Source organism: Mauremys reevesii, linkage group 1 (assembly GCF_016161935.1).
Source record: "Mauremys reevesii isolate NIE-2019 linkage group 1, ASM1616193v1, whole genome shotgun sequence".
In the NCBI taxonomy this organism is placed as follows: domain Eukaryota; kingdom Metazoa; phylum Chordata; order Testudines; family Geoemydidae; genus Mauremys; species Mauremys reevesii.
The window spans coordinates 162,467,139-162,493,273 of NC_052623.1; the positions used below are offsets into that span (position 1 = coordinate 162,467,139).

Here is a 26,135-nt window from a genome sequence, read left to right on the forward strand (position 1 = left end):
AATCTGATACTTCTGTCAGTATTAAAACATCTTTGGAATTTCTAAAGATTATAGATGACTATTTACTAACTCAAAAACTGTTGCAGTCAACATGGAAGAATACTATATTAGAGCTCATCTTGACAGATGAAGAGGAACAGATCACAGAACTAAAATTTAATGGTAACTTAGGCACAAGTCATCATGACTTGATCACAAATCAGCTGGGAGGAAGATTTTAATCAGAAAAATGTCAATGATAATTGGTAATTATTAACAACACTTTACTAAAGGCCCCAAAAGACACAATCTCAAAGTTGAGGAAGAAGACCATAATGGTTAAAAAAAATGACTTGGTTAGAGAAGAAGTGAAGGCAGCTATAAAAAAAATTAAGAATAATAAATAGCAAACAAAACAGAGGGGAATTTGATAGTAATTAATATAAATCAGAAGTTAGGAACTGTAGAATATTGATAAGGGAAGCAAAGTGACACAATGCGAAATCTATGGCCAGCAGAATTAAGGACAATAAAAAGGAGGAGGTTCTTTTTAGTGAATATTAGGAACAAAAATAATCCTAACAATATTAGTCCATTATTAGATGAAAATGATAAAATTATCAGCAATAGTGCAGAAAACGCAGAAGTGTTCCATAAATAGTTCTGTTCTGTATTTGGGGATAAACAGATGATTTAGTCATATAATATGATAACACTCTTTCCATATCGCTAGTATCTTGGAAAGATGTTATACAACAGCTACTAAAGTTAGACATTTTTAAATCAGCAGGTCCAGATGACTTGCATCCAAGAGTTTTAAAGCAGCTGGCTGAGGCGCTGAACTGTTACTGTTGATTTTCAATAAGTATTGGAACACTGGGGAAGTACCAGAAAACTAGAAGAAAGCTAATTTGTTCCAATATTAAACAAGAGTAAACAGGATGACCTGAGCAATTATAGGCTTGTCAGTCTGACATCGATCTCAAGTAAGATAATGGAGCAGCTGATATAGGACTTGGTTAATAAAGAATTAAAGGAAAATAATATAATTAATGCCAATGAACATGGGTTAATGGAAAATAGATCCTGAAAAAAACTTACTTGCTATCTTTTTTATGAGACTTTTATCAAGCAAATATAATAATAGTGTTGATGTAATACACATAGACTTGTATAAGCCATTTGACTTGGTACCACATGACATTTTGATTAAAAAACTAGAATGATATACAATTCATTAAGGATATTACATTACCCACCTTGTCATTCTAATATTCTGGACCAACACAGCTACAACAACACTTCAAAAATCAAAGTAACATAGCGTACATTAAATGGATAAAAACATGACTAACTGATGGGTCTCAAAATGTAATTGAAAACAAGGACTCATCACAGAAGAGGTGTGTTTCTAGTGGGATCCTGCAGGATCAGTTCTTGGCCTTATGCTATTTAACACAGTTATTAATACCCTGAAAGAAAACAAAATCATCACTGATGAAGTTTGCCGATAACACAAAAGAGTAGGGGAGTGATCAATAATGAATAAATAATGAAGAGGACAGTTCGCTAATACAGAGCTATCTGGACTGCTTGGGCTCGAGCCAACAATGTACATTTTAGTATGACTTTTCAAAGTGCCAGGGGGTGCTTGACCCCCGGCTCTGCCCCAGGCCCCACCCCCTTCACCCCTACCCCCAAGGTCCCACCTCCCAGCCCACCTCTTCTTGCTAGTGCTCAACCCACGCTCTGCCTCTTCCCACCCAGTTCCACCCCCTCCCCCAAGCGCGCCACATCCTCGCTCCTCTCTAGCCTCCTGATCACCACAAAACAGCTGTTCGCAGCGGGCAGGAGGCACTGGGAGGGTGGAGGAGGTGCTGATCTGCGGGGCCCACCGACAGGCGGGAGGCGCTGGGGTGGAATGTGGGGGGAGCTCAGCCCCCACCATTTTTTCCCCGTGAGTGCTCCAGCCCTGGAGCACCCATGGAGTCAGCGCCTATGGCTAAACATAGAATGTAGGCCATACTTACAGGATGGGGGACTCTATCCTGGGAAGCAGTGACTCTGAAAAGATTTGAGGGTCAAGCCGAACATGAGCACCTAGTGTGACACTGTGGCCAAAAGGGGTAATGCATACAGGGCCGGCTCCAGGAGTTTTGCCGCCCCAAGCAGCCAAAAAAAAAAAAAAAAAAAAGCCGCGATTGCAATCTGCGGCAATTCAGCAGGAGGTCCTTCACTCTGAGCAGGAGTGAGGGACCCTCCACCGAATTGCCGCCGAATGCCTGAAAGTGCCGCCTCGCTCCGGATTGCCTCCCCAAGCACCTGCTTGATAAGCTGGTGCCTGGAGCCGGTCCTGAATACATAAACAGAGGAATCTCAAGTAGTAGTCATAGAGTTTATTTTTCTTCTGTATTTGGCACTGGTGTGACCACTGCTGGAATATTGTGTCCAGTTCTGGTGTCCACAATTCAAAAAGGATGTTGATAAATTGGAGAGGGTTCAGAGAAGAGCCATGAGAATGATTAAAGGATTGAAAAAGTGCCTTAAAGTGATAAACTCCAGGAGCTCAATGTGTTTAATTTAACAAGGAGAAGGTTAAAGGGTGATTGCAGGCTGTAAGTATTTACATGGAAACAAATATTTAATAACGGGGTCTTCAAACTAGCAGAGAAAGGTATAACCCAGTCCAAGGGCGGGAAGTTGAAGCTAGACAAATTCAGATGGGGAAAAAGGTGTAAATTTGTAATAGTGAGAGTAATGAACCAGTGGAACAACTTACCAAGTGCCATGATAAATTCTTTATGACTGATAATTTTTAAACCCAGATTGGATGTTTTTCTAAAAGATATGCTCTAGGAATTATTTGGAAAAGTTCTGCGGTTTGTTTTATACAGGAGATCATACTAGATGATCAAAATGGTCCCTTCTGGCCTTGGAATCTATGAAAACTGTGAGTAACCTAAACCATATCTGTTGCTCATTCTTTAGCAGCCTACGAGCTGCAGAATATGGTGTTAATTTATCCTTCACTACTTACAAATCTAATATGTCTTGTGCTGCTTGATTTGCCCCACTGGTGACGTTGCTAATAAATGTTTTTCAAATAAACCACTGTGTTGTCACAGTTTCAATAACTTAGTGATGCACAAAAAATTATCACATTGTAAAATAGAGACCTTGAATTATAAAACAAATACTCCCCTCCCACAACCCAGCTAGTTTAACAACTCAGCAATACAAAGTAAGAAAAAAGGGGTTTTTTTTAAGGACGCTGAATGGGATGTGTAATTCTTAATGGAGCTGGTGAAATATTTTCACGGAATAGCTTATTCCCTGATTTAGGGCCCTAACCCCAGACTGTAGAGTCATTCTGATTTTCTTTGGTCCAATGACTATTCATGGTCCTTATGAATGACTGTGAAGTGCCACTGTGAATGACAATGAATAGTCATTGAGCTAGGAAAAGTGCATCAGAATGACACTATAACTTGCTGGTCAGGGCACTCAGCTGTGATGGGAGAGCCTCAAGTTCAAGTCCATGCTCTAATGACTCTTTAATTATTTATAACAAGTGGAACAGCTTCAACAGGAGAGACTGAGAAAGACTCACATTAGAATATCTGATACTGCTCTAGCCACCTGACTATCTAGCAACATGAGACACCAAGGTTCAAATTTCTTCTCATCAGGCAGGAGGAGGAAATGCATCCCAGGTCATTTTGTGAAACTAGTCCTCCTTTGCTTTGGTCAGAATGCCCAAAATCAAACTAAAAAATGTCAGGTTTTGACCTTGTTTTGTTTTAAAAGAGAACTGGATAAATTCATGGAGGTTAGGTCCATTAATGGCTATTAGCCACAATGGATAAGGAATGGTGTCCCTAGACTCTGTTTGTCAGAGGGTGGAGATGGATGGCAGGAGAGAGATTACTTGATCATTACGTGTTAGGTTCACTCCCTCTGGGGCACCTGGCATTGGCCACTGTCGGTAGACAGGATACTGGGCTAGATGGACCTTTGGTCTGACCCAGTATGGCCATTCTTATGTTCTTATGACATTGTTTTGACCTGACTCAATTTTTTCTAGCTTTTCATTTGCCTAAAATATTCTTCTTTGAGTGATGGTCTCTATGTGTATTCCAGTGAGGGTGTGCATGCGTGCCATGCGCTGGAGCCAGAGGTTTTCAAGACCAGTGTACATTAACCCGCATCTTATGATGCCTTGTGCTCCAGGTAAGGGGCAAAATGCCCCCAGTTCCCTCTTACCACCACATAGTCGGAGTCGGAATCTTCTCTCCCCGCACTAGTAGCCTCTACGAGAACGATCATCTGTTGCATCTAGTTACATATCATTAGCTAGTTCAGTTGTTTTTCTTAGTTGTCTACATAGCTTGTAGGTAGTTAGTGTAGATAGTTGCCCCATTTGGGCCTCATCCCAACTTTGTCAGGGGACTAAGCCCTGTGGTCAAGGGTTTAAGAACTGTGCCTCATGCCATCACTCATTCTCGGACAATGCCACTTTCCCTTTCCACCATGGACCTGCAAGGCTCATCTCCTGTGCCTCTGAAAATTCCTCATGGAGGAAGCACTCTGGCCCTGCATGGCATCCACTCCTGGACCGGTGAAACCAGTGGTGCCCCACACTTCACTGGTGAAGAGTGCCTCATCTTCTACCTCCCGCCCAGATCCAGTGGCACTACCGAAGCACGATAAGGCCAAGAAGAAAGATGTAAGCACTGCCATGGACATCACAGCAGGTCCTCGTCGCGGACTACTGCAAAGCACAGTGTTCCCTTCCTGAGCCATGCCTGATTGGGCAAGACATTGTATGCAGAACCTGCCTCACCGCCTCCTACGACTCCACACCTGGGAGGGAAGGTCGAGAGGAAGAAGGTGGCACTGGTACCGTCGGCTCCCATGCCAGCTGTGCAGTGCGACAGCCCTCCGAGGCATGCTCCTCCAACTCAATAGGAGTCCCCACACTCTGCTCCGTGCATCCCCGCCCCCTTCAGCAGTCAGCGGGTTGTGCCTTGGACACCCAGCAGGTTGAACCGCTGCTCCCCATGATTTCCCCTTTTAACCTGAGCCTCTTGGCTCTGCAGCCACCTACACCAACAGATACACCGCTATGCCTGGGCTGGGATCCGTACCCAGTGGTCATGGGACTGCCCACTCTGATGGCCCCGCTGCTGCTGGAGTCCTCTTCAGACTCTGAGGGATTTTCAACAGAAGAGCTGTCATTTTCCCCGGTGTTCCAGTGCAGCTCAGACCCCCAAGCACATCCACCGCATCAAACAGGCTACCCCTGGTCCTACCGTAGTGGTATCCTTGTTCTTGGGGCCCACAGTATCCTGCCCCACAGCTGCAGTGTCCCACATGAGATCTGTATCACCGCCTGTACCTACCTTCACAGGCCTCACATCCTTCCATCCCAGCCCCTCCTCCAGAACCATCCAGCTTGGACCTGGAAGCAGGCCCAGAGTGTGAGCCAGTGCCACTGGTGCCACCCAGTCCTGATGGTGGCATCCTCGTCTCCAGATGAAGCACAGGTTGCCCCAACCCTCTCATCTCCTGATGATTACCATCAGTGCCAGGAACTGCTGCAGTGGTTGGCCCTTGATTTGGGTATCCCCTTGAAGGACTGACCCCATCAGCTGCTAGACATCCTTCAGCCTCAAAGACCAGCATGCGTGGCTCTGCCCATTAACAAGGCCATCCTCCATCCCACATGAGAGGTCTGGCACACACCAGCGTCCTGCGCCCTGACACCTAAGACGGTGAAACGTTGCTACTTTGTGCCATCCAAGGGATCTGATTTCCATTTTTCCCACCCGGCCCCGGCCTCATTGGTGGTGCATGCAGCAACAGAACAGGTATGACAGCACTCCTCCACCCCTCTGGATAAGGCAGCAAAGCGCCTGTACCTGGTTGGAAGCAAACTTTACTCCTCTGTGGCCCTGAAGTTCTGCATTTCAAACTACCAGGCTCTGCTGGCAATGTATGATTTCAATAATGATGCCAAGCTGGCAGAGTTCTTGGAGGATATCCTGCAGGAGAAACAGCACAGTTTCCAGACCCTGGTGGAGGAAGGCCTCTTGACAGCCAAAGTCTGCCTACAGGCAGTGGTGGATGCGGTGGACACATCCTCTTCCTCCCTGGGCACCAGCGTTGTTATGCTCCAAGAGGCCTGGATGCAATCCTCAGACTTCTCCATGGAGATCCAGTCCACCATCCAGGACCTTTTCTTCAACAAGGACAAACTGTTCTCTGCTAAGATTGATGAAGCCTTCCACGCCTTGAAGGGCTCTAGGGCGACCCTTCAGTCTCTGGCAATTTAGAACCCCACACGCCCACCACTAGCAATATAAGCCACCATTCTACCATACCCCCATATCAGCCTACCTACACTCAGTACTAGAAGTCTGGCTGATGGTGCCCCAGATCCCAGCATCCACGGCCACCGGCTACCATCACCTCCTTTGTCATGGCATGACACCAACTGAAGGCCCAATTTTGATGTGCTTGTTGAGAGCTGTGAACCCCTCTCATCATTGCTTCCATCTCCACCCCATCACCTCCAGGGGGCGTCTTGCCCTATTCGCCTACCACTGAGGCTAGATGACCACGGATCATTGGGTCCTGGAGATCATACGACACAGCTATTCTATAGGGTTCCTCACCTTCTCCTCCCACTGCCCCTCCCACCCCAGTTGTCTCCAGGGAGACTCGCCCAATGCACCCTCCTCCAACACGAGGTGAACGCCCCCCTAACAAAGGGTGCAATCAAACACATGCCTACCCCCTTCATCGGCAAGGGCTTCTACTCCCCATACTTTCTCATTCCGAAGAAAGGGGGCCTCTTCTGCCTTTTCCTCAATTTCCGCTTACTCAACACCTTCATCAGGAAAACCAAGTTCCATATGGTGATGCTTGCATCGATCATTCTCTGCCTTCCCCAGAGATTGTGGTTTGCAGCCCTTGACATGAAAGATGCATACGTCCATATCAATATCTACCTGGCCCATCGCAAGTTCCTCCATTTTCATATAAGCGACAACCAATACCAGTTCAGAGTCCTCCCCTTTTCTCTTTGTCAAGGTCTCCTGTTCCCTTAACTGTACAACTGGCTCCTGGTGGCACCAAAACTCACTGAAATGACTAAGCCTGATGATCCTGCCTTTGGTCAACGTCTCCCTCACCTGGTGGACTGATCCCACCAAGGTGCTACACAGCACTATGTTCACCACTCCTGTCCCTATTGCCATCCTCACCATGGACAACTCCCTAGCTGGAGGAAGTGCGCACCTAGATGGCTGTGCCATGCAGGGGAAATGAGCTTTCTGTGAGATGCGCTTGCACATCTACATCTTGGAACTGTGCATGGTCCGACTAGCTTGCCGCACATTCCTGCCTCTTCTCCTCAATCAGCACATCCACATACTCTTGGACAATACCACTGCAATGGCATATATAAATGGACAGGGAGGCACCAGGCCCCAGTTGCTCTGCATGGAAGCCATCAACCTCTGGAGCTGGTGTCTTCACCTCAACACCATGCTCCATGTGGCGTACCTTCTGAAGACACAGAACTCCCTGGTGAACACACTCAGCCAGACCTGGTACCTCAACCACGATTAGGAGCTCCACAACTCCACTCTCCACTCCAACTACTGGGCCTGGGGCTCCCCTCCTTGGGACTTCTTTGTCACTCACAAGAACTGCAAGTTCCCCCTCTACTGCTCCTGAGGGCCCAAGGGTTGAGATTCCAAGAGTGACGCCCTTCTCCTTCCCTGGTGCAGCAGTCTCGGATATGCCTTTCCCTCTTTTCCGCTCTTCCCCCATATTCTGCTCAAGATCCACCATGACCAGGCCATGGTCCTCCCAGTAGTCCCATGCTAGCTCTGACTGTTCTGGTTTCTCAATCTACTCAGACTGTCCGCCCACCCACCAATCACTCTTCTCGCTCACTCAGGAACATGGCAGAGTTTGACACCCCAACTCAGGCCCGCTTCAGCTGACATCCTGGTTTTTGGATGAGGCTCACACTTATACAATGCCTGTTCAACACCCATCCACTGTATACTTATGCACAGGAAACAGGACTCTACACATGTGCTATGTCGTAAAATGGAAGCACTTCACCTCCTGGGTGCAATGCCACCACCTTCCCTTATAGGACATCTGTGTGCCCATCATTGTAGACTACCTCTTGGAACTTAAGGGCTCACACTTAGCTCTACCTGTGTCTACCTCATTGCCCTCAGCACCTTATTCCCCCCAGTGGACGGACACTCAGTGTTTACCCACCCTACCACTATTCAGTTTCTGAATGGATTGAAGAACTGCTTCCCACCAGTCCTTACACATAGCCTCCTCCCCACTCTCCCAGGACCTTAATCTTGTGCTCTCTGCCATCACTAGACCTCCACATGCTCCCTCTCACACCTATCCATAAAGGTCCTCTTCCTTGTCGCCATCACCTCCGCTCAGCGAGTCAGCAAATTGGCTGCCATGATGGCTAACTCCCCACCCACCCAGTCTTTCATAAGAACAAAGTCTCCCTGCACCTTCACCCTAAGTTCCTCCCCAAAGTTGTCTCTGAGTTCCACCTCAATCAGTTGCTCCATCTCCTGGTCTTCCATCCTAAGCCGCACTCCACTCCCACGGACAGGACACACCACTTGTTAGACATCCGACGCACACTCACGTTCTACTTGGACAAGACTCATGGCTCCCATGCCTCCCCACACCTCTTTATGGCCATTGCAGAACTGTCCTGTGAGGAGAGGCCCTCTCCTCACAGGACATATCCAAGTGGACCTCTCCATGCATTGCGGAATGCTATGTGCAGTCCAACGCCATGCTGCCCAGCAGAATTACAGCCCACTCCATGAGGGCACATTCAACCACCTCCGCCTCCCTGGTGGACATCCCTGGCACAATATCTGCCATGCAGTGATCTGGCGCTTCATCCATATCTTCACAGCACCCTACGCCATTGACCAGTGGGCAGCTGCAGATGTGACCAAGGGACATGCCATCCTGCAGCAGGTGATACCTCTCACATCCTTGCACCCACCTCCAAGCTGATCACTGCTTCATACTCACCTGTTTTTGGAATACATATAGGGACCATCACTTGAAGAGGAGGAGGTTACTTACCTGTATCTAGAGGTTCTTCAAGATGTGTGGTCCCTATTTGTATTCCAATACCTGCCCACCATCCCCTCTGCTGCAGCAGCCTATTTAGCAGTAAGAGGGAGATTGAGGACATGTCACCCCATATGGCCTCTTATAACTGCACCAGGAGCGTGAGGCAACATAAGATGCATGTGCGGGTCAATGGACATTGCTGCTGAAAACATCCAGCACGTAGTGCACCAGTGATGTAGCTAGGAGTGGAAATTTGGCTGGGTCCTAACTTTCGGGTGGATGGGCAATGACAGACTGTGCTAGCTCAGGTTCTCCCCCAAAGCAATGACCTCTTCCTAGCCTTGGTGCCCCCAGACACAGGGCTTCACCTACTGAGCTGGGCACACACATGGGAAGGCTCAGAAAATGGCAAGGCAGAGCTGCCAGACCGTAGCTTTCTGAAGGGCAGGCACAAAGCTCCTCCTCAGATTTGGGTGGGCCTGGATGCTAAGTGGGTGGGCCATGGCCCACCTAGGCCCACCCATGGCTACTCTCCTATGTTGCACATACGCACCCATGTTTGGAATACAAATACAGACCACATGCCTTAAAGAACATCCAGTTACAGGTAAGTAACCTCCTGTTTTCTGTTTGACCTGAAACAAAACTTTAAAAATGTTTTAGAAATGCCAGCAAGCTGAAAAATCTGTTATGATTCCAGATGTAATTATCAGCACTGCAGGGTTGCTTAGTGCATTAAATCCACTAGCACTTGGAGGCAGGGGAGGAGTGTGCTTACTATGTAACACCAGTTCTCGCATGGTACTGTGTTGCTATTCACATACAGCAGTGTGTCAGTCGATACTGTTGTGCCAACAGTTATATGCATGTTATAATAGCAAAAACCTACTGCTGCCTGGGTACTGCAACCACACCACTTCAGGTTGTGATCATTTCAAAACTCACAAGCTAAGCAAGTTTGAGCCTTGTCAGTACTTGAATAGGAGATTTTTGAGGAAAATTGAGGCTGCTTCAGGCAGTGATATTGTTGATTCTGTAGATGATGTTTGTCCCTCTGAATTAGTACTGAACCAATCCTCCAGAATAATCTTTGGTGGCACTGTTTTCTTGGAGAACTCAAATGTGAAATTGCAGAACTACTAACTGTGGTTTGTAACCTATCATTTAAATCCGTTTCTGTACCAAATGCTGGAGGATAGCTAATGTGATGCCAATTTTTAAAAAGGGCGCCAGAGGTGGTACCAACAATTACAGGTCAGTAAGCCTGACTTCAGTACCGGGCAAACTGATTGAAACTATAGTAAAGAACAGAATTGTCAGACACATAGATGAACATAATTTGTTGGGGAAGAGTCAACATGGTTTTTGTAAAGGGAAATCATGCCTCACCAATCTACTAGAATTCTTTGAGAGGGTCAATAAGCATGTGGACAAGGGGAATCCAGTGGATATAGTGTACTTAGATTTTCAGAAAGCCTTTGACAAGGTCCTGCACCAAAGGCTTTTACCCAACAGGGGATGGTTCACTTGATGAATATCTGTTCTTTCCTTCCCTCTGGGGCACCTGGCATTGGCCACTATGGGAAGACAGGATACTAGGCTAGATGGACCTTTGGTCTGAACCAGTATGGCCATTCTTATGAGTACTTCTTGTCAGAAGAACATCAAATAGAGATGTTACCTGATATTCTGATAAGTCTTTTAGGAGAGGGGGTGTATATATATTTTCCACTTAATTCCCCATCAGTTCCAGTTGGATAAGATTTCTTCATGTGCTGCAGATTTTCACTCCAAAGGTGGCAGCGTTTCATGATGAATGGTTCTTGTGCATTGTATAATTTTGAAAAGGACTATGGGATCCTGTAGGGTTGCTCAGTAGTATGTAACTGTATGTGATTATTACTTATCATTATTCAATTCTGGTAAATATTTTTGTCCAACCTTAATATAATAGGTTCTACCATTCGTTTATATCCTTCCATAGCAAGTTATTATCTATTTCAAATTGTTATTCTTCATACATACTCTTTATACCTTATACAAATGGGATGTGAATTCGAGATATATTTAGGGTTGCCAAGCCTCCAGAATTGGCCTGGAGTCTCCCAGAATTGACATTGATCTCCCAGTGACGATTGATAGTGATCGAGGAGATTTTAATAGGATATTTTAAGAAAATGACATTATGGCATGTTGGAAAAAAATTTTTTTCCCGGAATAGCTTCAATCAGAGCTGGCAACCCTAGATATATTGGAGGATGGGAAGGAACTTTTTATACTCTTCATTTCTCTGTGCCCTATTAATCTCCTATTGCCTTGCAGTTTAGCTACTGTTCTTTAGTGATAATAGATTAGATCAAAGTAAATAGTGATGAGTGCCCCTTGACAGCTTTAATATTGCTATTATATTATGGTACATTAAGTTTTTAATTAAATAAAATATGGCAGATTGCAGGATTACATGATTACAATTTCAGGAAGCAGTAAACAGGTTACTCACTTGTTTGGAATTGCTGCAGGTAATTTAATAACCAAGATGCTTCCACCCACTGATGGTAATTTGGACTGTGCTTGGATAAATTAATTGATTGTGAATATCTGATGAAGAGAATTTGGGGGGAGGGGTATTTCACAGTTAGTATTTTGTTCAATTAAGTACAATTGATCTTATCCTTTTACATCACATTACATGATATATTATCAGACAGTGTTATAACAACATGTAATTTAGCTATATATGTCCAGTTGCAGATCAGAGGGTTATTGTGAAGTCAATGAGAGCTGCACTTATATTTCAAAACAGATTTTTTCTACTTGGTTGTCTAGAAGTGAAGCAGGTCTCTGCAAAAGCACAGATTTTAACCATAGTTAAGCAGACCAATGCAAAGCCCTCCCTATTCCTATGTCTCTCATTAGGGCTGCATGGGAGAGGCTGCCAGCAGAGCAGGTGCAGAGGCTTATCTTTGGACCAACCTGAGTACTGAGGAGCGATCTCTGTGCCAATCAGCTCTGATGAAGATTGACAGCAAGGGGAGAGTCACAGGATTCATATTTATGCTGGTTGTGATTCTCACACAACACAAATGTTGGAGGGGCTGCAGCTAATACACCAATCTACAAACTGAAGAAGCACCTGCAGGTGTCTATGCAGCAGCTCCATGCACTGAGCCAACTTTAAGTTGTGGATTTCACCTCTCTAACTTTGTGCAGTTTAATCTGCACCCTGAACATAATTGATGACATTTCCATGGGTGAAGTGATTTTCTCTATTTGAAGGGGTAGTTAGTGCCAATGTGAATTGAGCTGTACTGGGAGTTGACGTGATTTAATGTAAGACCTAGTATACTCACAGCTTTTGTACGAGTATACGTATTTTGGTGAGGGGTGTGATATTTTTACCAAAATGGTCACACCAGTACAACCTCTAGTGTTGATGCAGTTATACCAGTATGAAACTGCTTATTCCACTTCCATTACAGCTACCAATATAACAGACTCTACACTAGGCAGTTGCACCACTTTAACTGTATTGGTAGAGTTAAAGCAGTACAACTTGGATGTTTAGACAAGCCCATAGATTTGATATGCTTTATACAATGGGAATAAGAGGGTGAGATGGCCAAACATATTTACATAAGTTGATATGGGAAGGAATCACTAGACATAAGCGATTACTTGTGGGAGATATATTGGATGAAATGCACTCATCGTTTCTTGGTGACTATGACTGGGATTTTGAAAGGGCCTAAGAGAGAACCAACTCTTTGACTTTCAGTGGAAGTTGGGGGCATGATTCCCTGTTGAAAATTCCACCCTACATGTACATATAAATGGCAAAAACTATGGTATTTCATAAGTCCTAAATTCACTAAATTTTCTCCTATTCTGGGTATTTTATAATGCTGCTTAGTTTGGGTTTTGGCTAACACCCACTTTGTCAGCCCATACCTGCTTTAGAGGCATCTGTAACATGATTGTGGACAGCATGCTGACCTGGAGATTTGCCCTTTGTAAAGGAATGGCATCAGACCAGCTGAGCCAAAAGTTACTGCAGAGGCCACTCTCAAGTCTCTAAAGCCTAAGGCTTTAGTTTTGCCAAATTTCAGAGCTCCACATTGTGATTCTGATGGTATTAGATGGCCCTAAATGACCCGAGTGTAATTAAGTTACCTTGGCAATATCTTCTGTACCTTCTAGACATGTATGGCTTGTTATAGTTTAAACCCACACAAAGAGAAGTAGAACTGCAGTGTTACCACGGCAACAGCAGGGGCCTGTCAACACCTCTCTCACTAATAGTGACAAATGGTACTTATTACATCAGCACTAATTTCATCCGATCCCTTTCAGATGAAGATACTTAGTCCTTGTTGATCAAATTGTGTTGCTGTAATTACTGAGAACAGACCTTATTAGATGACAGCACTCCTTTCTCATTGCCTCATCTCATGTTGAGGCTCATCACTTTTCTAGTTTTACTACTTTTGATGGTGTTTTTGCCTATTATGCAGTGTGCTCCCCATTCAAAAGCAATGTCTTTTTATTTAATTCAGGGAGGTGCAGAGAGCAATTTAAACTATTTTTATATTAAATAACTTTCTGGGTGGTTTTAAAACACACATGAAAAAGCAAAAATTAATTCTCAATATGGTGTGAAGCAAAACAACCAGTACACATAAAACTGTGCAATTCCTTTTAAAGAAAAACTAGAAGTTTTTAATCTGCACACTCATAGGAAATACAGTATGTTTATGTTAAGCTCTCATTATTTTAACAAGTAGCACATATTGCAACAATACTTTTGTTACCTTACTAAATGTTTTACAAATACAAGTGCCTCAGAATACAGAGGCAAGGTGGCCCAATGAGCAGGGCACTGGACTGTGCCTCAGGAGAAACTGGCCTCTGTTCTCTACCACAGGTGAGCTGTGTAACCTTGGATCCTGCCCTGTACATCCATTCCACTCCCACCCTGTTACTTGTCTACTTAGATAGAAAGCTCTTTGGGGCAGGGACTGTCTGTCATTCTGTGTATGTAAAGCGCCTAGCATGATGGGGCCCTGATCTTGTTTGGACACCACTGTAATATGGTGTAATGGGAAATAAGCAAGTGGCTCTTACAAATATCTCTTTTCAGCTAAGATTTCTTATGGTGACACAAACTACATGCTAGGCCCTACAAACACTTAGGCATGTGTTAATGTGCTTTCTCATATACTTAGGTGTTTGCAGGATCCGCACTTAAAACAATGACACCTGAAAAATGTAATCCACTTTGGTGGAAAAAATGCATAATAACCACCATCCCCCAAATATACCACACAGAATATAGTTTATTCTTCAATAGCAACACTGCACCTGCTGTGTTGCTATAAGAAATATTGTATCATAATGACCTGTCCATCAAATTCTCTAATAACTTGTTCTATTCCAGGATGAGTTTGGATGAGTTTTTAGTCCGTAAATTCAAATGTGTTTTACTAAGTAAGGACTGCAGGTAAGGCCCTATGGTTTTAGAATAAACAAATTGGGGTGGGAAGGGGGGAATACTGCTTTTTAACCAGATCTAAACAAATCTAATAAGATGGGAAACAAGATCACATTTTGCAGATGGAGAGCTTTTAAAATAAGAATGCCCTTCGTGAATTTGAAAAAAATGTAAATGGCATAAATATTTGTTTTAAAATTAGCCATTGAGCATGCACAGTACAGTTATTTTTCATATTATTATCTTGACATCAAAGACTTCATGATTATTAGAATTATTATTATATTGTCATCTGATTAAATGACAAAACCATGCTAGATTGTTGTGTTTTTCCCAAGACCATGTATCAGTGCTTATCTATAGACAAAGATGACATTTAGTTTCAGAATTAAACAATACCAAATCAATTCACATTATCATAATCACACAGAGACCCATAATCAAAACTACAGTGTCGTAGAATTCACTATGGGCCTTATCCAAATTCTATTTAAGCCAATGAAAAGACTCCCATTGACTAGCATAAGCCTTGGATCAGGACCAGGGCCGGTGCAACCATTTAGGGGTGAGCTGGGGCGGGGGGGTGCCTCAGGGTGGAGGGTGGGGGTGGGGAGCTGCTGCAGGGGGCACCTCAGGGTGAGGGGGGGGAGCTGCCATGGGGGGTGCTTCAGGGTGGAGGGGGGGAGCTGCTGTGAGGGTGGGGCGCCTTAGGGCGGGGGCTCGGGGACAGGGGAGGGTGCAAGGTGGAAGTTTCGCCTAGGGCGCGAAACATCCTTGCACTGGCCCTGATCAGGACCCAATTAAAAAAGAAGAAGAAGAAAAGAAAAAAGAGAGACTTCATACATTTTAAAACATCTTTGTAACAAAGGCAGCTGTATTTCGTATTAGAGCAATACTGTAGAATTTTTATACAACTTGTTGCATGCATTTTTAAAGCACAAGAACTTTTGTATACATGCAATTATCTTAAAATAGCACATGCCACAGACAGACTCCATGCATACTATGCAATTTTTTTCATCTACATTTAACTACTGGGACATAACAGTGACATTCAAGGCAATGACATTTGGTCATTCCTCTGGGAAAAATATAGCAACAAATCATCCCAACACATGATTAGGTCAAATGGGAATAATCAAGTCATATTCATAACTCATTGGAAATAGACTATTCTGAAATTGCTACCTGATACAGAACAAATGCCTCATTAATCAGAAACGCATCAACCTAAGAACACTAGTTATGTCAGATAGAATTATGAATGACACTACAGGGAACACAACATTCTGTACTACATGCAAGAATGCATCTACCTATTAGGAATGGCACATCCTTATAGTACTTTTTCTACTGATCAGGGTACTGTAGAAACATACTGGTATATAAAAATAGACCTGGATGAGGAAGAAAGATAGACAGCTTGACATACTGAAACATAGCCTGCTAAATAAAGCCCCTTTAGTATACTTCACAGGAGAGAGAGCAGCATAATCATAAATGTATGAATCCTGAAGTCCTTACTGAGGGAAAATTCACATTGGAGAAAATAGGAGTTTTGCCTGATGAATAAGGACATCAGGATTAGATAGAATATGAATAATAAGCCTGTAGTCACACAGCAAATTAGTATCAACATAAGATGTGGAATCCAGCTCTCTTGACTGCCAGGCCCAAGCCAGACCTGAGAAGAGCTCTGTGTAGGTCAAAAGTTTCTCTTCCACCAACAGAAACTGATCCCATAAAAGATATTCCCTCATCCATTTTGTCTCTCTAAGGCCCAAGCATAATTCACAAGACAACAGTGGTTGTCTATCAGCAAGTCATTTCTATATACTATACAAAATACAGTATGCATGCACTTAGGTGTACGTAATTTAAAACATTGAAACCCAGCCAAATCAAAATGACTTTTCACTGGCCCACCAAAATGTACAGTCATAACTAAGGATCTGCATGTCTGCCACATTTCAAATCTCTACAAACTGTTGAGGTGCTAGAGGTGCCTTTTTCCTAAAATAATAATAATAATAATTAATAATAATAAAAAAGATTGCAAACTATTGTTTTTAGAATGGCAAAGTGTACTTTTTTCATGCTTTTATTTCTGAATATGGCCAAATTATATTTTGTCACAAACATTCAGACCAAATTGACTGCTCAGCTGAAAACAAATGTGCAAAATATCAGCCTGAAAGGTATAAGTATGACAAATGTGTCACTATGTCTATTTAGAATAGAAATGCTTGCGTAGCCTTATTATAGACATCACCGTGTTTTCTATCTACTCTCTCTCTCTCTGTCTCTCTCTATGTATATATATACCCATACATAAACACAAACACTTTCTGTCTCTCATTTTCACAAGGAGCCCCTTAGGGTATGTCTACCCTGCAAATAAAAGATGTTAACTCAGGTTAGCTAACCCACATTAGCTAACTCATATTAAAACAGCAGTGAAAACATGGCAACTTGGCTTAGCAGCCCTTGTTCAACCTCAGGTTCCCTTAGGGTATATCTACACTGCAACGGGGAGTGAGTCTCCCTAGTTGGGGCTCAAGCAAGTGCACTAAGCAGAGCAATGTGGATGTTGTGGATCTGGGTGAGTCTCTGGCTAACCACCCAAGTCCTGACCCCGGGGGTTGTATTGGCTTGAGAGCCTGAGCTGCTGCCCAATGTCCATACTTATAGCATGCTGTGAGTCTGTCTACCTCAGCTGGGAGCTCACTACTGCATATTTCCTTGTAGGCTTTAATTTGAGCTGCTAACCTGAGTTAAAAGCCAAGTTATCATGTCTTCTCTGCTGTTTTAACCTGATTTAGCTAATGAGGGTTAGCTAACCAAAGTTAAGAACACGTCTCTCTTTGCAGTGTAGACATAACCCTTAGCCTGTTGCTGAAATGTAGCTATTTATGTTTTTGTAGCTTTCGAAACGTGCTCTGCGATACCTTGTAGAATAGTTTCCTATATGCAAGCAATGTCTATTCTATTAACATTTCACAGAGCCGTCAGTACACCCTCGAGTTTCACTGCAGGAGCAAATATTAGCAGACTTGTTAGGAAATGGCAACAAAGACTTTAACTTACAGTAGTTCCAGAGTTTAATACTGAAGTATCTGGTTTTAAAACCACAGGAAGGTAATTCCAATTATTATGTGCTGAGACTGCAAATCCTTACTCCCACATGACCTCTTCTATGATGTAACTATTAAGTTGTTATGGCCATTTGATCTTAAAGTACAGTATAAACCCCAGCTTGAGTCTTTAGTAAGTGTAATGAATTATTTCATGTATTTTCTGTTCTCATCAGGGAGACTGAAGATCTAGTGGAGCAGTACTAATGATTTTATCTCCCCGAGGGCACAATGTGTTTTGTCACTTGTTGCAAAAAAAAAAAAGTTACCTTAGGTGTAACTAAAATATTTAAAAACTTTAAATTCCCCAAAAGTTAAATTTCTAGTTATTTTTAAAAAAAATTCTGCTTATCTACATTATTAGTAAGTGTCATCTATTCTGTTCAAGAACCTACGTATATATTCAGACAGCTAGCCCCTCCCACTGCCTCTACCATCACAGCTACACTTCTATTTTTAGTGCACTACCAGGATCAGAGCTAATGTAGGTGTGTCTACTTGAGCTGGAAATTACACCTCCTGCCTTTGGTGTAGACATACCCTATGATTCAGAATGCTCAGAACAATATGATTTTTTTTTTGAGGATACGGACAAGAATTCAGAGTGATTCCTTACTGTGCTGTATCAGCCTGCCAGGAGATATTGTCTGGAACTCAATTAACCATCCCCCCTGATAACATATGGGATGGCACAAAAATAAGTGAAATTGGGTGCCAACTATGAAAGGTGCAACATCCCTGCACATGAACCATTGTAGCAATGCCGTGGGTATTTATAAAGTATATATCACAACATCTAAGTAGTGAATAAAATTATGGAGAAATATAAGAATCCGGAACAACTGGTGTTTTTTCTTTGTGTTCCCTTGGAATTTACCAGAATGTGTTGATTGATATGTATTCAATCCAGGACATTCTTTTGATGGCCACTTTTCTGATACAAGATTTTATTGCAAAACATGCAGCATAATTCCATTAATAAAAAAATGGAAACAGACAACATGCAACTAAAAATAAAGGATTACATAGGAAAGCAAACATTTTAAATGCACTTCTGTTTGCGGCCTATATTGACGCGATAACTGATGGGTATGGCTTTTGTATTTTTTATGTTTACATCAACACTGGGATTTTGAGTTTTTAAAAGTGGTATTTTATGCCACAAGTATGATCCATGACATTATACTGTTGGGGAAATAAAGTAATTAAGACTGTGGCACTTTTGAAAACAGAAAATAAATTAAATAATTGATTAAACTTTTGCTAAAGGTCCTCAGGTGCTAAGTGGCCATCAGAAGATTCTGCTGGTTGGCAGAATCTCCTGGTAGCAGAGAATCAGTATAGCCTAACCTATGCCACCCCTCCCCCCACATAACTCCTGATATAAGGGAATGTGTCTGGGAGGAACTGTGATTGGAGCATGCCCTACTGCTCTTAGGGGGTGGCTGTGCCTGGGAACTTCTGGTTTTGGCCAGCCATGTGCAGTTGGTAAGAAGGGACCACTGGGGTAAGCAAGTGAGGCTGATGTCTGGGTCACTAATGGACCAGGAGGCTTTGGCCATGTGTGCGGTAGACATCACAGATGTGTTAGAATGTGGAGTGTGCCTGCAGAACCAAAAGCCCTCCTCCATGCTAGAAGATGGGTTCTGGAGCCCAGAGGGCAGAACAAGCAATGCAGGATGCAGCTTCCAGCAGGCTGTCGTTGCTGTCATGTTATGTTTAAATAAAAATAATTTAGTTTTTAATTATCAGTTCTCTGACCCTGAATAAGAATGACAGCAAAAGCTAGACTTCACCCTACCGCGCTGATAACATCCACTGCACACACACAGTCAAAAGCCTGATTCATGCTAAGTTCAACTAAATAACCCTTACGTTTAGGCAAGGCCTTTTTCTCTTTTAAGTAGTAGAACCCCAACACTTCTGAGCTCCTGCTTTTCAGCTGTCAGGTTTGCCAGTGGCATTCAGGTGTGCGGGGAAGAGGAGTCTGACTGGACAAATTGGATCTTTTATTCTCAGAAGACCTAGAAGGTGATAATGGAAAGAAGCCATTGTTCAAACTGGATCCTTAAAATCAGAGTCACTAGAGCAAAAAAACTGGGTCTTTGGTTTTGAGTTTAACTGCTGGTGATGCTTGTGATGCTTTTGCCATCTACATTTATAGTGTCCTCAAAACCTGAGGACAGCAATTACACCAAATTTCTAGACATCTCTGTTCAGTTACCTCCAGTTCTGACTGCAGGTTGCAAGGATTTCTGTGCTCACTGGTTGGGATTTCTGGATTGGAGTAGAGGAAGATGAAGTGAGGGCTTGTTCTCTGACCTGTTAGGAGTGAGTGCTTTCTCAAGAAGACAGGTACCAAGGACTTTTTGTCTGACCCTAGCTATGGCGGATTCTGATCTAATGAGCAAAGTGGGGAAAAAGAAGGAGCTTTAAATTAAAAAGACAGAATGGTGGCACAAAAAAGCTACCTGTTGTTGGTTAATAGTTTTATCAGAAGTTGAATCTTTCTGCTGTTTAGATGGCTGAGTTATTAAAAATAAAATGAAAGAAATATTAAAAATATATCATTTATAAATATGAAGAGAGCTTATGCCACTTATATGTGTGGAGTGTGTATGGTTGTTTGTTTTTTTAAAATAAATGTAGAAGTGATCAAGCTGCAAAATTTAGGTTAGATCCAGATTTCAAAGTCCCCAGAGTGCAGATGCAGAGTTGATTTGAACCCATCTCTACATGTTAATTTCAAATCCAGTAAAAGAGTTTGCAGTGGGTGAGAAGCTTTTTTTTTTAATCTTTAAAAAAATAACAGCAATATAATGAATAATTTCAGGTGAAGAATCAGTTTTAGGACTGTGTGATCTTGCTAACATATTGTGAAGAGAAAAAGTGGTGAAATTTGATAAATAAATTATTTGCTATGAATTATTTCCTAGGAATGGTGCATCTTTTAGTTACCTGTCTGTCTGTCTGTCTGTCTCTCTCTCTCTCTCTCTCTCTCTCTCCATATATATATCCTGCATTTATAATGAGTTCTGCTGCTTTTGTTGCTATAGGACATCTTCACTGTGTGCAGTTTCATTCTGGTTCCTCGGTCAAATGAAAAAGATGTCTGATCCTGGGATGCTGTGTTCCAGTTATACAACTCTAAACTAAATATGAGACTAAATATGAGGACTAGATGACCTCCTGAGGTCCCTTCCAACCCTGAGATTCTACTGTTACAATTTCAAATAGATTAAAAGCTGCTCACTTGCCCAACTATATGATAGGGAGAGATTATAACAGGGCTCTGTTCTAAATTGATAAGAGAAGATCTGTCAAATATCTGCAGGCCACTTACTTTCCTGTGTGTGTAGTCAAGAGGGGATTAAATATAGCCATGGCCATGCATGTTTTATATTTATTCATGAGTGAGTCTCAATCTCGAAGCTGAGATAGTAGGAACTTTGCAAAACTGAGCGCCTAAAGTGAGGCACCTACATTCACGTGGTCTGATTTTCAGGAGTGCTAAGCATTCAAAGCTCCCATTGACTTTGGTGGTATTGTGAGTGCTCAGCACTTCTAAAAATCAGGCCATGGATTCAGATGCCTAAATGTACATTTAGGTACCTAACATTAGGCACCCGAGTTTGATCATTTTGGCCTAGGGCACATGCACAGCAGATTCTTTGAACACATTGTGCTGTGCTGTAATGTGGTGAAGAACTATGAAATCTAATAGGATGCTGAATAGATGAAAATATAATTAGTCCTTCACCTGTATAAACTGGGTGATTAAACAAAATAGTCGCCTTGAGGAGTGAAGTACTCTCTGATCTGTCAGTCTGTGCCGCTTGCACTACCAGTCATAGTTTTGACTGGGAAAAAAGTGGGTTGAATGGGGAGTACAGTCACTGTATTTCTGACTAGCTCAGAGAGATGAGTTTACACAACTAAAGCCAGCCTCTCCCTCAGAGAAAGAGAGTAAAAAGGCTGGTGCTGACTCTCCTAAGCACATGAGGGGAGTCAGACCATTAAGACAAAAACAACAGCACATGTTTTAAACCACATGACCATTCCTAAGTACCTCAGCTCAGAATTTATCTTGAAATTCCCATGGAAATCCAGATAGTTTGAAGGAAGTGGGAGAGGGGAACCAGCACTCAGCTTCTAATTTTTCCTCATGCAGAAAACTCCACAAAAAAGGATGTATTTTCCGAGATGCAATGTGAATGCAAAAAGGGGCCAATTTCCAGTGTTTACAATTTGTATACAGATGTTCCACACAGCCCAAGATGGATTCTTATTTTGAATTATCTGATCTTTTGCTGTTGTTTAAAATAGGGGTGGAGGGAGATGCAAGAGTAGTAAAAACACCTTCCATAACTGCAGGAAGGGAGATAGCATAATTTGCATAATCAAACTTTTCTGAACTGTTACTCACTAACATTTCACACATCTTTGAGAATTGATTGTGTTTGAAATACATAGTTGTTTGAGAGAAAGAGGGTGTATGTGTGGATGTTCTTAAAATCATATTTATATGAGGGAATATTTCAACATTACAAATGCCATCTTATCTTGGAGATTTAACACTGTAAATGCTATTCTGGAATTAATGAGTCGACATGTAACTTGGAGGCAGTGGTATAGTGGATTTACATACACTTGGGACCAAAGACATAGCTTTTCGATCAGACTAATGGCTTGGAAGTGGCTTCAGAAAGAGTGCTGGTAATCATGTTTGACGGTCTGAATTGATGGCTGATGGCTTGTAAAGGGCAATGCACTGGAGTGATTTCAGGGAGCTTTTAATAATGCTTGGCAAATGATCAGGCTCCACAGTCATTCACTTTGTAGGTGCCAATATTCTTTTTTTCAGAGAGGCAACAGAGCATAAAACAAAGGAAGCACAAAAATGCAGGCATTGTTAAGGGAATCTGAGTTTCCAAATGAACAGAATAGAATATCAGGTTTATGGAATCAATCTTATAAAAACAAATCATACCTATAATGATCCCCTTGAAATTTAAATATTACATATGGTTCTCATTATATATTATATTATTTGTTGTTTCCAGTAGCACCCACAAAGTGCTAGACCTTGCACAAACATAAAGGGGGGATTCTTTATCCTTCTCTGGACAGGGACATGAAGCAGCATACTCCCTTCACTTTTTTTTTCTCTTTCTCTCTGTGTTTTTGGTTGTGTTGTTTTTTTTTTTTTTTTAAGTGACAAGCCAGCAAATGATCAGTGGTGGCTCATGAATGAATGTTGGTTCAGTTCCATCTCCTCCTTTTTTATCCTTTGTTATTTCGTGAGTAAAATTCCTTTTGAATATCTGGCAATATGATGCAACTTCTCCAGAAGACCTACCAATTTCATGTGCAAAATATCACAAAACAAAACCAAAAAAACCAACTCCCAAAACAGGCCTTTGCTATCGCATAGTTGTGTCATCAAAGTCTATAAAGTTAAAAGTATTTATGATACAGTTTTTGAATTGCTGCTTTTACATATAGCTTTTATTGGAATATTTCTATTACACCTATTTGTGGGATACCTTCTGGATTACCCATTTGGCTTAGCCTCCTTCAGTGGCTAATTTGAAATTACTTATGCTTTACTCAAAAACTCCTTAAAATTGTGCATCAGCTTGGACAATGGCGTGTAGAAGCCATCAATTGCATAAATTATTTTTTTTCCATGTTGCTTCCTCTTGTGGGGCCAGATACTCAGCTGGTGTAAATTGCAGTAGCTCCACCTGTGGTACCTAGCACTGTCTAACTATAGCATCCAGAAAAGAATGTTGTTACTATCAAACCCCAGCTTGAGAAAATAAGATCTGACAGTTATAGTACTGAAAGTTTCAGTGACAGACACATTTTCCACTTTATTGAAAAATGGAGTATATTGCCTGGAAAATATTGATAAGCAAAGCCATAGAATGTAGAAGCTGGAATATTTTGTCCAACAATTAAATATGTCTACATGCAGGATGAGCTGTTTGTTTTCAGTATTTGTAATTCTAGTTTCCTAGTAATAATAGTAACTATGTATTTCTCATAGGAAACATATTAAACCTTGTGCTCAGTAATCTGCACTGGCTGCCAGTCATTTTTTTATGACATTTAAGGTATTGGTTTTAACCTATAAAACCGTAAATGGTTTGGATTTAAGAGAACACTTTTCACCACAACTGATTATGTGACCCACTGGTCAGTGTGTCATGTGTTCCCTTTCTGCACTTCATCCATAGAGAATGAAAGTCTATAACAGCTCCTAGATACAGAGTTTGATTCTGGCTCTTAAACTGAAGCTGTGGAGACTCATGCTTTTAGCTCTAACAGTCTTCAGTTCAGTCTTCAGCATGTCACTTATGATGGTGGGCATCACAGTAGCACAGGGTGTGCAATCAGTTGATATGCTCCAGCACAACTCTTAAAGGGACACCCCCCACACCCTAAGGGGAGGATCCACAGGGCCTGGAAACCAAATAATTCTGGGGGACAACTAATGAGATAACAGGGACGGGAGTGAGGTCAAAAGGAACCTGACGAGGACACCGAGCAGAGAACTCCGGACAGCGTCCACTGCTCCTCGAAGGTGTCAAGGGAGCCAGCGGATGCTGCCCAGAGGAACTCTGCCTGGATGCGTGAGTGGATGGAGGATTGGAAATAGGCCCCACAGTAACAGGAGACCCCATCGGCCAACCTCCTCTCCCTGGTTTTATAGATGGCCATTTTAGCCAGGGCCAGGAGGAGGTTGACCAGAAGGTCCCGTGGCTTTGTGGGGCCATGGATGGGGAGTGCGTAGAGAAGGAGGTGAGGGGAAAAGTGAAGCCAGAAGCATAACAAAATATTTGTGAGGAGCCGGAATAGGGGCTGCAACCTGGTGCACTCCAAGTAAATGTGCACCAGGGTCTCCCTCACGCCGCAGAGGGGCAGGTGTCCGGGACAGGGGTAAACCACGCCAAGTACATGCCTGTGCTCATGGCCCCATGAAGGAGCCGCCAACTGATATCCCTGGTGGGCCTCGGGACCAGGGCAGAGTATGGGCTGGCCCACCGGGGCTCCTTACCCTCTAGAGGTGGCATGAGGTCCTGCCACTTTGTGCCGGGGCAGGATGCGAGGGTGAGGAAGTGAAGGGTGTGGAGCACAAGCACATATAGATGTTTCCTTGGCGTGGTCTGGAAATGAACCAGCTGCAAGTCGTGCAGCCAGCTCATGGTGAAGGGGCGGGGGGGGGCCAGTTGGGTCCATGGGGCAGTGGCCTGATGAAAAGGGCCGGAGAGCCTGGGGTGGAGGGTGGGTGGGGCATGCCCTCTCTCAGGACCCGGTCTAGGTAAGCCTGAGCAGCAGGCGGCAAAGCAGCCCTCACCTCCTGAAGTACATGCTGGGGAGTACGAGGCCTGGAGAGCCCCATGTGCTGAGCAAGCGTCAGGGGATCCAGCCAGTCTCCCTGGTCGTAGTCCAGGAGGTCTCCGCCTCTGGTGACATCTGCCAGGACCAATCTCTGGCGCACCGTGGGGGACTCCGGCACCTGCACACAGAGCTGGGGAGGGGAAAGTAGTGGGACCCGGGCCCTCCCTTTCCACGGAGTCCTGGCCCAGGCCCAAGAGAAAGGGAAAAGGAGTGTCTCAGTCTCGTCTTCCTGATACACCAGACCAGCCTGGAATGGGTTGCTTCCTACCTCCCTGCTGTCTCTTCAGTTTGGGATAGGATCACAGCACTCTGTCCCCCAGCCCCTGTCCCAACAGAAAGTTCACAATCAGTCTCAGCAGTTCAAATAGCCAAATGGGAACTCCCCAGTCCACTTATCTATGCCCAGTTTTTCTCCTTTGTCAGGGAGCAGGGGACAGACTAGGGTCAGGTCCTTGACCTACCAGCTGGGTCTTATCTTCAATCCAGACCCTTCTCCCATGAATCATTCTGTCCAAGAAGCTGCAAACTGGCTTCATCTTTTCACACAGCCTCTCCTTCAACCCCCAGCCCCCTGCACCCTCTACGCTTGACTGTCAGAGTCCCCTTTAAAGCAGATCCTCTATTTGGAGTATAGTTCCAGCTGCTGAGGGGCAGGCAGGGGCGGCTCTAGACATTTTGCTGCCCCAAGCAGGGCGGTATGCCGTGGGGGGGCGCTCTGCCAGTCGCCAGGAGGGCGGCAGGCGGCTCCGGTGGACCTCCCGCAGGTGTGCCTGTGGAGGGTCCGCTGGTCCCGCGGCTTTGGTGGACCACCGGAGCTGCAGGACCAGCGGACCCTCTGCAGGCGTGCCTGCGGGAGGTCCACCAGAGCCGCCTGCCGCCCTCCCGGCGACCGGCAGAGCGCCCCCTGCGGCATACCGCCCCAAGCACGCGCTTGGCGTGCTGGGGCCTGGAGCTACCCCTGGGGGCAGGGCCCTCTT

General features: G+C 43.7%; 1 protein-coding gene and 1 long non-coding RNA gene across 3 annotated transcripts in view; one reads left to right on the forward strand and one right to left on the reverse strand.

The window, feature by feature from the left end:
- The window catches only part of LOC120390873, a 32,511-nt gene extending 19,143 nt beyond the window's left edge, over window positions 1-13,368 (reverse strand). The window contains exons 1-2 of the long non-coding RNA XR_005591160.1: window positions 13,300-13,368; window positions 11,630-11,727 (exon numbers count right to left, since the gene is read on the reverse strand). This is a non-coding gene — a long non-coding RNA (uncharacterized LOC120390873). The remainder of the gene's footprint in view (window positions 1-11,629; window positions 11,728-13,299) is intronic.
- DSCAM (DS cell adhesion molecule) overlaps window positions 1-26,135 on the forward strand; it is a 627,413-nt gene that overhangs the window by 340,149 nt on the left and 261,129 nt on the right. The window lies entirely within an intron of this gene.